The following is a 12637-nucleotide window of genomic DNA, read 5'->3' on the forward strand; positions in this document are numbered from 1 at the left end:
TGCGGGGTGGGGATACTAGTGTGCGCATGGGGCCGGGGCGTCAGGCTCTCTCCAGCCCCCCACCGCAGCCTCCCAGCCCCTCCCATTAATCACCCCTTCGCTTCAAAACAAACACCCGCGAGCCCAAACCGCCCATCCAGCCAAGGCACAGATGGAGTGCCGATAGGAATTAATTAGTCAGGTTGCCAAGGCAACCAGACCCAGGATCCAGCCTTACCTCCGGGGGTGGGGGGCAGCCCACCCACCTGTCAGGCCCCGCCCCCACCTTTCATGGCCCCGCCCCCTCCCCCTTCCACAGCTGGGGGTACCCTGAGGACTCTTCTGAAAATCAGGAGGTGGTGGGTGGGAGGGACTGTCCAAGAGCTGGGTTCCAGTTTGCAGTAGGTCACGCTTGGCTTGGTGGGAGCTTGGGCAGGACCTGCAAAGCGGGGAGCCATGCGTGGTTCTGTAGGAACAGACAACGGCCGGACCTGACTGGGGAGGTGCTTTGAGGGGCCATCTGAGACTGGTGCGAGAGGAAGAATGACCGAGTGACTGTGGCCTGGACTTGAGATCCCTCCGACGTATGTCACCGAGGGAGCTGTTAGGAGCAGCCAACCTCTGTCGTCCGCGGTGGTGACGGGGCGGCCTCTCAGGACTGTCCTCCTCCTCCATCCCCACCGTGTTCCTCTTATCCTCTGCCTCACCTGTGCACCCATAACCAGGTTTGGGTTCTCCATCCTTGCTCCTTGGTCTGCCCCGTGAGTCCACCGGCTCTTTCTTCCCAAGTAGCCTCGGGCAAATGACTTAGCTTCTCATGCTTCTGCTTCCGTGTCTGAAAAACAGGCAGGAACAGCACCCAGCTAGCTCTCAGCATGGTGTCTGGTCTCTGGTAACTACTAGATTGTTCCTTGTACCACTGCTGGATGCAGGGGTGCCCAGGGAGAGGGGCTCTGGGGAAGACAGAGGGCACAGAAGCCCCACCGCCCTTTGGGGAAGTTGAGGCACACGCAGGAATGACCATGCTGACCGGTGAGGAGGACCCTCCCCACCGACTTCCCTCCCAGAATGGCTCACTGTGTCGGAGTCAGCCATATTGCAGATGGGGAAGTTGAGGCCTGGAGAGGGCAGTTGGGGCAGTGGGCTGGCGTCTCTGGCGTGAGTCTGGGTCCCTGTTCTCTGGATCTTCCCAGCTGGTGCTGGCTGGAGGGTTGCACAAGACAGGTCTTGCAAGGCCTGTTTCCCTTTGTAGAACCATAGGGAATCCATCCTTCTTCCTGCTTGGGCCTCAGTTTCCACTTCTGTGAGATGGGGGCTCACGGGGGTGTAGCTGGTGGTAATTCTGGCTGAAGCAGGTTGGGGCTGTGGCTTTTTATTCTTTGAGACGTCGGAAGAGGGGCTGGTGTGGATGAACAGGCTGCAATTTCTGGCTGAGGTCTTTCCTGGAGGTGCCCTCAAGGGAGAGGGTATGGAGGGGCCCCGAGGGGCATGGGCCAGCTCTAGCCCCATCCCCCACCCTTGGAGCCTCTGATGCTGGGCTCTGCAGGGGCACGACCTGCAAAGCTGGGAGCCATGCCTGGTTCCGAAGGAATGCACAACGGCTGGAACTGACTGGGGAGGGGCCTCCAGGGGCCATCTGAGACTGATGTGAGAGGAAGAATGACCGAATGACCACAGTCATTCTTGGCTCATCGGGGTGCCGCCCTGGCTTGGCACACCCATTGCCAGGTTGGGGTGAGGCTCAGGACAGGCCCTTCCTCCTACTTTGCCGCCCACCTGGTCTCTAAACACTGAGCTCACCGAGGCCAAGCCTGTCTCTCCTGCCCCGAGGCTGATGGGCCATTTCCTCCTCTGTGTGACAGGGAGGAGTCTCTCGAGCTGGCACAGTGGGACTGGGACACGTGTCTGATCCCATAGCCTCTCCCCCAGGGACTGTGGGCCCGTCGTTGGCCCTCTGTGAGCCTGTTTCCCCATCTGTCCTCTGGCCTAACGATGTGTTCAGTGAACTCACCTGTTGGAAAAGATTCGGAGGGGCTTCAACCAGGGGTGGCAAACTCAGGGGCCTACGGGGGTCAGGTCACTTAAAGGTTCGAATCCGGTCCGAGTGAGGCAATAGGGCATGGCGGGGCCTGTGGTCAACATGGACGCTCAGGCTCTGCTATGGCAGCAAGCTCGGGTTTTTCTCACCGGTGATCGGGCCAACAAAACTGATCTGTAGGCGGTGTTTGGAGCTGCCAGCTTGCCCCAGAAGGCACACTCGACAAATGGATTAACTGGGGGGTATTTAGCTCTCCTTTACATAATAACAAGGGCTAACATTTATTGAGGGCTTGTTCGGTGCCAGGAGCGAACTAAGCACTTTACTGGGATTATCTTGTTTGATCCTCACACCGGCCCGAGGCGGGCAGGGTGTAGCTGTGATTCCAGCGGACTCCGTGGATGAGGCAGTGGTATCAGAGAGGTTCAGTCAGAACCCCAGGTCACACAGCTGTGGGGGCTGGAGCAGGGTCGCCCCAGGGGCCTTCAGATTCCTCTGTGGAGGTGTCTCCTTCTAGCCCAGAGGGTGGAGGGGAGGAAGGACAGACCCACTTGGGGGTGGGAACCCCCAGACCTGCAGCTTTCGCTTCCCTTACAAGAGGAGGTTGGGGGAGGGGGGAGAGACAAAATTAAGCAGCCGAAGGGTGTTGTGGCGCTGAGGAGGAATAACTTATTTTTTATGAGCTTGTTCGCATTTGTGAAGTTAAGTAAGCAGAAATTTATGCCCTTCGTTGGCATGCATTAAAGGGGAGGGCCGCCTGGGCCGCGGATAGTTACCAGGAAACCTCATGCTTCCCAGCGGCTGCGCCCCTCCCCGGCACGAGGCGGTGCCCATGTCTGGAAGGTTTGTTTGGGCTGTGTGCGGGGATTTCTTCAGATCCAGCTGTGGCCATCTGCTGACGGCCCACTGTGTGCTTGTCCTGGCCTGCGGCAGCTGGGACTGGCCTTGCTGTGTCTGAGAACAGCTCACCCGGCTGCTGGCAGTGCAGCTTGGCCCTTAGGTCAGAGGCTGAATGTTCTAGACCCTGTTCCCCGCCTCCATGGTGGGGGCCTCAGAAGGCCCAGAGACCACCCGTTTTGCTGCCCAAGAGCTCTGAGGCCTGAGGCATGTTGCTTGAGCTCCCCCAGCCTCGATGTCCTCATCTGTAAAATGGGGATGGTGGCAACACACACCTCCTGGGATTGTGTCCTGCTTGTGACACAGCTCATCTGAGATGACATCGGCTTGTGGTGTGGCATGGCCTATTTGCTCGTTGACCTGGCTCCTTGGGGGCCCTTTGTTTCTAATGGCCCTGAGAGCTAGATGGTCCTTCCTGCAGGAGGCCTGACTGGACACCCCTACCTGGCCTTGGCAGTCTCAGGCTCTCCCACGTCCCCCCTGCAATTACTGGTCTCCTGTAATTACTACTCCTTTCCAGCTGTGAGCTTCCTCAGGGCAGCACAGCGTCTGTTCTGATCCCTGTGGATGCCTCGTGCCCGCCCCAGGGCACGAGAGATGGCATTCAATGAACAAGAAGGAAATCTAGCATCTCGGCCTTGGTTTTCATGTGTTTGGAATTAGAAGTCCCTTCCAGGTGTGTCGTGATTTATGTGTGTGTGTGTTTCTTTCAGATTTATTTATTTATTTGAGAGGCAAGGGGAAAGGCAGAGCGGGAGAGAGAATCTCCAGCCGCCTTCCTGCTGAGTGCGGAGCCTGATTTGGGGTTCGATCTCGTGACCCTGAGATTACGACCCGAGTCCAAGTCCAGAGTCGGACACTCAAGTGACTGAGCCACCAGGGCACTCCGATGTATGGTTTTAAAGGCACTTTTGGGCTAATGCCCTTATTTGATCTCTACTTTTTGGTCCCCTTGCGAAGAAGACAGGGTGAGTTACAGGTGGAGTGGGTGGAAGGGGGGGATTTGAATCCAGCGCCCATTCATTTGTTCGTTCATGGGAACTTCTGAACTCCTGCTCTGGGCCAGTTAGTAGGGGTCTTGGGGGGGATTCCGATGGGATTCTGCTCTCCAGGGACTTAGAGGCTGCCCTCGATAGGCAGGTACAACGGGGCTAGGAGGAAGCTGGGGAGGCCGTGGGGGGTCACTGCATCTCTCTAGGCCCGAGTCTGTCATCTTGTCTAATGGGTGACAGCTCAGAGGCTTACAGCCTCTTCTGGTTCTGGTGGGCTGAGCTTCTCGGGTAGGGGGTTGTTGCCAGACACCTGCTAGGAAGTCTTAAGACCTCAGGACTACCCATCTTCCAGCCCTATCAACGCAGCCCTGGTCTATCCAGGAGGCTGAGGGGCCCTGAAGACACAGGTGTCTGGGCCTTGAGGGCTGGAGGAAGTGGCTGTCCCCGCTGTTGTCCCTGGGCCTGTGGCCATGAAGGTGGTTGTCTACACGCTGTGGGAGTCTGTCTCTGGTTAGAATTTGCAGTCAGCCTGGAGCTAGGGACAGGGGTGTGGGGAAGGAGAGCTAAGGGGCCTGAGGACTGGTGGGTTGGGGGGTCGTCTTCTCTGAATGGAGTTGTTCCATTTCGGGGGCTTCCTGGAGGGACGTCGAGGCTGCAGAATAGGGGGAGATCAGCACCTTGGGGGACCAGGTGGGCCCTGGGGAGTGAGCAGAAAGGCGAGGAACGAGGTTGGGAAGGCTGTGTGTTTTATTCTGGCCTGTTGGGAGCCCACAGCCAGGTGAGGTGGGTGTCCGGGAGGAAGGTGCCGCCCCCTGCGGTAGCTCAGGTGTGCAGCTGGAGCCTGGCGCAGGTGTGGAGAGAGGGCAGATTCGCACGGGTCCTTGTTGGCTCATGAACTTGTCCCCTCTGCCTCCTGGAGCTCCGGGAAGGTACAAGAGGGAAGTGCATTAATTCGGCAGATAGTTCTCAAGCATCTAGTATGAGCCAAGCATTGTGCAAGGCACTGAGGGTCTGGGGGTCAACGAGAATGGTTCCTGCCATCAGGGACCGTACAGCCAAGGGGAAAGGCCGACTAGGGTGAGTGATGCCCCAGCAGACTGGAGGGCTTCCTGTAGGAGGTGGCTCTGAATTCTGCACAAAAAGTAGCATTCATGAGGTGGGGGCAGAGCAGAAGGGGTTGTGGGAATTTCAAGGGGAAAGGCCAAGAGGTGTGAAAAGACTCCTTGAGTTCAGAGGAGGGCGAGAAGCTCATGTGCTTGGGTCTGGGGTTTGGGAAGGAGGATTTGGGAGACTGGGGAGGAGGCAAGGCTTGGGAGTTTCTTTCGGGCCAGGAGAAGGAGTCTGGGCTGTGCGCCTTCCTGCACTGGGGAGCGTGCTGGGCGCCTGGAAATCGGGTGTGGATGATGTGTCCCAGGACGGAACACAGAGTGGGAAAAGCTGAGGCGCTGGGGAGGGGACTTCTGGGCAGTGCCGCTCTGGGGTCGGGTGAGAGGCTGGTAGTGGGATCAAGGCTGCAGGAAGGATCAAGAGAGGAGCCAGGGAGGCCCAGTGTACGTGTGGGCACATGTGTGTGTGGTTTGTTGCCATGCTGCCGGGAGTGGTTTGTTCTGATGGGCGCCCGGGTTACAGGGTGGTGTTGGAGGGCAGATTTGCAGAGACACGGCCAAGACAGATCACGAGAGGTCTTGAATGCCGCAGTCAGAACCAGGGAGGCGATCAGAGGCTTCTGAGCAGGGCAGTGACCCACAAGCCTGCTGTGCTTCCGGAAGTTTCCTTGGGCAGCTGGGCAGAGGGTGGGCGGAGGCAGGGTAGTCTGGGTGGGCCGTTAGGAGACTGCGCCTGCCTGGGGGACTTTCACGAGCCAGAGACAAAGGCGAGGAGGGAGGGCGGTCGAGAGCCCCGGGCAGGCTCAGTGGAAGGGGAGGCTATAGAGGACAAGAGAGTTCTGCTCTGTGGAGGGGAAGAAGACGCAGCAGGTGGCTGCACGGAGGAGGCGGGAGAGGGGGCCCATGGATTCGGGGAGCCTTTGAAGGATGAAAGGGAAGGTCTGAGCCAGGAAGGAATTAACATCATTAGCGAACACCCACCCCTAGCGACGCTTTCTGTCCCCAGCACTGTGCGCCTGGCTCCTCGCTTCCAGCTGCTTGGCTTTGGGCGGCGTCTTTGGACCCAGCACCTCCGTTTTGTTGTCTGCAAAATGGGGAGACTGTTCGAACCCACCTCTTATGGAGTCTTTGTGAGGATTGGGTGAGCGAATCTGCCGGGCTTCCGGGACACTCTATGGTGAACTAGTTCGTTGGCCGTGGTCATGACAATGTGATTGAACGCCGCACGCCTGCAGGGCAGCCTTGAAATACAGGGACAGGTGAGGAATGGGCTCCGAGGAGGGTTCAGTCTGCCCTAGGCCATGCAGCTGGGAGGGGTACAGAGCAAGGGACCCCCAGACTTGGCATGTACCATCCTTCATGGCTGCGGCCTCCAAAGATGCCCAGCCCAGCGGGCTCCGTGAATATTCTCTCTGCTCGTTCCGTGTTGAAAGCTCTTGGGTCCAGCACGAGGGCACAGGGGGGCAGGAGTCAGCCTCTGGCTGGTCCTACCAGGCGGGAGAATTCAGGTCAGCTGCTCGTTCTCAGAGCCTTAGCTTTCTCATCTGTTAATGGGGGCCCCATGGGCCCTGTAAGCTCTGTTCTGTCAGGCCATGGTAGGGCTCCTTTCCCAGCTTCTCTGTACCTGCTTGACCACGCTGCCTTGAGTGGGCAGAGACCAGGGTGGACATGGGAGCTGCAGGGTTGGTAGAGGCCCTAATGGTCATAACAACAGTGGTAAGGGGCTGGGAGGCTATCTTGTCAGCAGTAGTAAAAATGAGCATGCCTCAGCAAGTGGGGAGGTGGGGGGTGGGGACAGAGACCAACTGGGAGTGACGCACCTCTTGGGGGTGCTCTGTGGGTCTTTTGCTCTTTTTGCTTCTTTTGCTTTTTCAGTCTCACTCCCCAGGCACCTCTTCTGCATCAGTCTGCCTGCTGGCAATGGGGACACAGAGGGGAGGTGGTGCTGTCTTGGCCCTCTGAAAGGGAGATGGTGACTGTTTAGGGGGACGCTACTTGGTGCTGGTGAACACAGGGTTGCTGTGGAATGGTGAAGCCAGACCTAGGGTTCAGGGCAGACTTCCTGGAGGAGGCGATGCCCGAGCTAGAGACGGTTGGGGTTCACAGTGTGGGAGCGAGTGCAGGGAGAAGGGGGTGCCAGTGCCAGTGTGGGGTGGGGTGGGCGGAGGATGTGAGAGGGGCTGAGTCTGGAGCAGGAGGTGGGGAACGTACAGCACCTCTTACAGAAGCATCTCACATCAGCAAAGAGCTTGGGCTTTAGCCCTGGGCCTTCAGGGAGCCCCGGAAAGACTGTGAGCAGGAGAGGAAGCCTCAGCATTGCTCTCTGGAAGACTCTTTTGGGCTGCTCTATGGAGGGGCTGGAGAAGGCCACGTGGGCAGCTGGACAGTCCTGGTGAGGTGGGGAGCAAAGGACAAATGTGGGACATTTTGAGGACAGAAGTGGCAGATCATCTACCAGGGCGGGGTGGGGGGAGAGGCAGTTGAGGATAGTGCCAGGGTCTGTGTCCGGAGCAAGCTGGTGGGTGGTGGTGACCTTGACCAGGAAGAGACATGTGGGCAGGTGTGGGCTTGTTCCAGAAGCTGACCTGGCCTGGCAGGTCTGGGGCATCTGAAGGCACGGGTAAGAGAGAGCAGCTGTGGTTAGATCGGGGACACAGCCTGGAGGAGCAGTCGTGTTTTGGTGGGTGGGACAGGAGGGGACCCCCCTCAGAAGGAGAGGCCTCAGTCTCCTTCTGTGTTCTATGCCTGGGGCCTGGACGGGCTAAGGGAGCGTCCAGCTCTGACCGTCTATGACGTCCCCCAGAGGGTCAAAAAGTGGAAGGAGTGAGTTTCACTGGGGGAGGGGGGTGGTCCCCACACACAGTGGCTTTGGTCCTGGACCCAAGTGTGTTCACGGAGTTCACTGGGAGGGTGGAGAGAAGACATCCAGAAGGCTGGGGCTGTTACCTCCCTCTACAGCTCCAATCTGTAACAACTGAGGTTTTTTTTTTTTTTTTTTTTTTTTTTTTTAATATGAGAAATTAGAGGCTGGTTATTTATTTTACAGAATAATTGGGAGGAGGGTTTCCTTAGAAGCAGTAATCTTGTGTGTGTGTGTGTGTGTGTGTGTGTGTGTGTGTGTGTGTGTGTGTGTGTGTTGGGTTTCCGTTTGCCTGAGTCTCCACTGGTGCATGAGTTTCTCGCTCATCTTTCTTTCTCCATCATAATGTGGCCGGCATCCCGGGCCAGGTAAACAGTAGGCACTCAGTAGATGTGGACCGTCTCGCTGGCAGAGTGCAGCGCCCTGCGGGGATCCCCAGCCTCCATGGGTGGCCGCAGGTCCTCCAAGCGCCAAGCCCTCCCAGTTAATAAGCAGCCTCGGCATCTGGGGAGCAGCCAACTGTCTCCTTGGCCTCTCTTCGGGCCGCCTGTTGGCACTGCGGTCTGCTCCAAGACGACAGGCAGGGCCTTGCACCCTGCTTGTCCCCGGACCCTGAGTGAACTCCCTACCATGTCCCACCCGGGGTCTCCTACCCCTGCGGAAGGGAGACCAGTTTGCTGACCCAGCGCCTGGGGAGCTCTAGGCCCACAGGCGCGTGGATAACGTGCTTCTGCTCTGTGCATCTTGTCCACCCCCTTCTAGGCGAAGAAATCGGGGCCCGACAGGGAGGGTCTGGCTCAAGGCTTTGCCACCAAGGAGCCGGGCTGGAGCTGGGATGCCTCCCACCCTGAGCGCCTCTGGCCGAGGAGGGCCTGGGAGGATTTGAGCCAAGCTGGAGGGGCAGAAGGACTCTATGGCCACGGCTTGGTCTCAGACTCTTCTCCTTCCTAGCTCTGTGCCCTTGGGCAAGCGGCATCACTGCTTTGGGCCTCAGTTTTCTCATCTCTCAAATGGGTATAGTTAACAGGGCCTGTCCCACCGGGCTGGGGAGAGGGTTGACAGTTCATTCGTGTAAAAGGCCTATGGGGGTCTGGCATGTGGTGAGGGCCACTTATCAGCAGTGACCTTGGGGGCCACTTTGTCTTTCTGAGCCTCAGTTTCCTCATTTGAGGAAGGGGTCTGAGGTGCTTTATCCTCTCGTCCTGGGAGGTGGGGAGCTGTGTGTGCACACGGACCGAGAGCGGTGAGGTCTCCCCTGTGGTCTACCAGGCTCCCTGTTGGCCCTGACCACAGCCCTGTGGGTTTGCTGTCTTGACTTGACCGAGGTGTTTGTTCAGGCCCCAGGATCACTGTGCTGACCCGCGTGGGGCTGGAGCCCCAGTGGCGAGCACACTGTGTTTGCCGGTGGCCCCAGTGGTGCTGGGGGTGCGGGGGGGGTGGAGAGGGGACGGACACCTGCCACGGACAAGTATGGAGAGAGAGTCCCTGTGGGAGAGGGGAGAGCCGCTTTGGAAGAAAGCTGGAGGGAGGGTCTGCCGTGGGCAGTTCAGCCCACAGCTGCTTTGACCTTCAGGAGGATTTATGGCTTCAGTCTGGGAACCATGGAAGCTTCTGGAAGTGTTTTAAGAGAGGGTCTCTCTATGGGTCCATGATAGACGGCATTTCGAGAGGCTCTCTGGCAGATGAGCAGAGGGGTGGGGAGGAGCTTGGGGGACGCTTGAAACCCTGGGAGGCGGTTGTGGTCTGAGTAAGAGCCGTCAGTGGCTCGGATGTACAGATGTGCGGCCTGGACAGATGTCGGGATGGATTGGAGGTGAAGGGTGGACAAGGCAGAGGGCAGAGTCAAGTGTGATTCAGACGATGGGGCTGAGCCCAGAGAAGTTTGGTAATGGGCCCACCGTCACACAGCCGGCGGGTCAGGGAGCGAAGCCTCGGGCCCCGGGGTGTGTAGGAAGCAGCCCTGCAAGGAGGCGCCCATGGCAGGGAGGCAGAAGGCGGGACAGAGCCAGCGGTGACATCCTCGCCTCTTCATTCATGGCTCTGCCCAGTGCCAGGCGTGATGGAGATAGATCAGGGCACCTGCCGGGGAATGGGGGCTTTGGTCCATGTTGCCCACCGCTCCAAGAGGCAGGGATCGGCGGGCAGAGAAACCAGGCAGGGGAGAGCCAAGCCGGCGCAAGTGGTGGCCAAGCATCACACCTTCAGGGGGCAGGTGCAATGGTGAGGAGTCCAGGACTCCAAGTGAGAAAGACCCAGGTTTGCAGCCGGCGCCAGCATTTCCCAGAGAGCTGGCCGTGGCCCCACTGGCCTCAGTGTTCCCATCTGTAAAGTGGAAATTGTTCGAAAATGGCTGGGATGATGCAGGACTTAGCACAAGACCTGGGACACGGCCTCTCTGATCTGGGACAGGTCGTGACCTGCCCAGCCAGCTCAGTGCGGGGGCAGACCTTATCCTTGAGGGGCAGGAGGGGAGGCCACTGGTGGGGGAGGACCAGGAAAACTGTCGTGGGGACGGGCTCCTGTTTTGTGGAGACTAGAGTTACGTGAATCGTGGGAGCCGGAGAGAGGCACAGAAGTGCAGGCAAGCGGCAGAAGAGTCTGCAGAAGGATGGGATGGGGCCAACTTCGATGAGCCCTAGCAGTGCTTAGAGACTGTCCTTTGCGTGGTTTTACCAGGTAACCATGCAGATAGCCCAGAGAGGGTGAGGGCCAGGTTCAAGGTCACCCAGCAGCTGGTGCTGGGAGCAAACCTGCTGGCTCGGGGCCTGGGCCCCGCCCCCCTCTGAAGGAGGGATGTGATCATTTGTCTGGGGAGTTTAATAATGAATGAAGTCGAAGTGTCTTTAATGCAGGCAGCAGGCCCGAAGTAATAAGGGGCCCTGTATTAATTCGGAAGTTAATGAATATGCAGGTGTGTCTGAATGATTAATGGGGCTCCCAGGGCTTTGGAGAGGGGTGTGTGAGCTGATGGGGATATGAATATTGCATACATCTGGCAAGTCGGATAAACTGGGGAGCAGGTGGGCATTCATGCTCCAGGGAGGGCTCGAGCGGCCACCAGGGCTGAATTTACAGACGCTCCGGGGCAGATGTCCCGTGTCATGGCTAAGTGCACTCCTGTTTGACTGTGTGATCTTGGGCAAGTCACTTCACCTCTCTGAGAATCAGGAGAGGCATAAAGAGAGTACCCGGTCCCTGGGCCCTGAGCATAGGGACGGGCACTGTGCAAATAGCTGACACAAACTCTCGTAGCCTTTTAGAAAGGAGGGCAGAGATGGCTGAGAAAGGCCAAGGAGAGAATAACAGAGACAGTTCATTCCCTTGATGACGGACAGCACTGTACAGTTGGTAAGGGGGTGGGGAGCGTCTTTCCTCGGTCTACCCCGTGGCTCCACGCAGCAGCGGCGTGGGGCAGAGGAGATGGGTCTTGGGGAAGCTGAGGTTCAAGGAGGGCTGGTCCCTGCCCAGCTCAGCAGCCGGCCGGCACAGAGTCGGGCCTGGGCCCAGGTCTGCAGCCTTTGACCATGAATCTCAGAGGAGGCGGAGGTGGAGGGTCCCACACCACCTCTCGGAGCGATAGTGTCTCTGCTTGGCTTGTGAGGGTCTGTCTGCCTCTTGGGGCTGTTTCAACGTGTTGATGAGAAAATGGGACACTAACCCCTCGCCTGGATATCAGGCCTCTGGGGGTCCTGGGCTCTGCAAATGACGTCTCTTATTGTTTGTAACAGCTGTCCTGGGAGTCGGCCTGCACCGGCCCTGTCTCATGGGTACTGGGGGGCTCTGGGTGCTGGGCTACTTTGTAGCCTTGGGTCCTTGGACACATCCCTGAGCCTCTGTCTGCCTCCGTCTCTTCATCCTTCTAGGGAGGCATAACAGCATGGCTCTTGTGTGTCAAGTATGCGGGCCTGGCACACAATTGTGCTGGGCACAGTGAGCTCCCTTCCCCGCCTTTCTACCTCCCCTGGGCCACATCACAGCCCTGCGCGTGGGTACCCTTTCTGCGCCCCCATGGCACCTTAGTCATCCTTTGAGCCTGTGAACATTGATGGAGTGCCTCCTGGGTGCCCTGCTGGACCCGGGGTTTGCAGGGTGAGTGAGACCGCCCTCCCCGTCTCTGTCCTTGACAAGGTCATGGTCCAGGCAGAAGGCAGGTGTAAAACCGGTGTCCCGTGATGCCGGCTGGGACGGGGCATGGGAACCAGAGGATGGTCCCTGTGCAGGCCTGGGCAGGGGCAGGGGCAGGGGCAGGGGCGGCGTGCTCATTTATCTTGCAGGCTTCCGCGCTAGGCCTCCCACCCGAGGCTCTGTCCTGGCTGTGGGTCCTTGGCTCCCAGCGGGAGGTACTCTCAAGGTGGCTGGAGGAGGGATCGAGGGAAGGACTGAACGGGTGGCTACTGTCTGGGCCCCTGCCTTGGGCTCCTGAGCTCTAGGCCAGGTGTCCCAGGTGCATCCAGGGGGCGGCTGTCTCGTGGCCTCCTCTTTTCCTTCCCACATCTCCGCTCTGGGCCTGGAAAGGCGCCCCCACCCTCTGCCCTGCCTCGCTGGCCTGGCTGGGCCACAGAACTGTAGCCTGTTGGGTTAAAGAACTCGAGCTGTCCTGGTCAGAGTGTAGCCTATGGAGACTGAGGTCCCAGGGTGGGGGGAGGGCTGTGGGGCAAGGCTGGGGTTAGAGCCCCTACTGGGCTGGTCCCGGTGCAGTCCTCTGCCGTGCTTGGCCTGGCTGGGTATTTATAGTCTCTCCCGATCTATATTAACACCAGGGCCT

At 58.7% G+C, this 12637-nt stretch overlaps 1 protein-coding gene across 11 annotated transcripts in view; it reads left to right on the top strand.

Moving 5' to 3' along the window:
• Positions 1 to 12637, top strand: part of ELFN2 (extracellular leucine rich repeat and fibronectin type III domain containing 2) — a 59494-nt gene that overhangs the window by 22664 nt on the left and 24193 nt on the right. The gene's annotated exons all lie outside the window — the stretch shown is intronic.

The sequence above is a fragment of the Mustela erminea genome, chromosome 6 (assembly GCF_009829155.1).
Source record: "Mustela erminea isolate mMusErm1 chromosome 6, mMusErm1.Pri, whole genome shotgun sequence".
Classification (NCBI taxonomy): domain Eukaryota; kingdom Metazoa; phylum Chordata; class Mammalia; order Carnivora; family Mustelidae; genus Mustela; species Mustela erminea.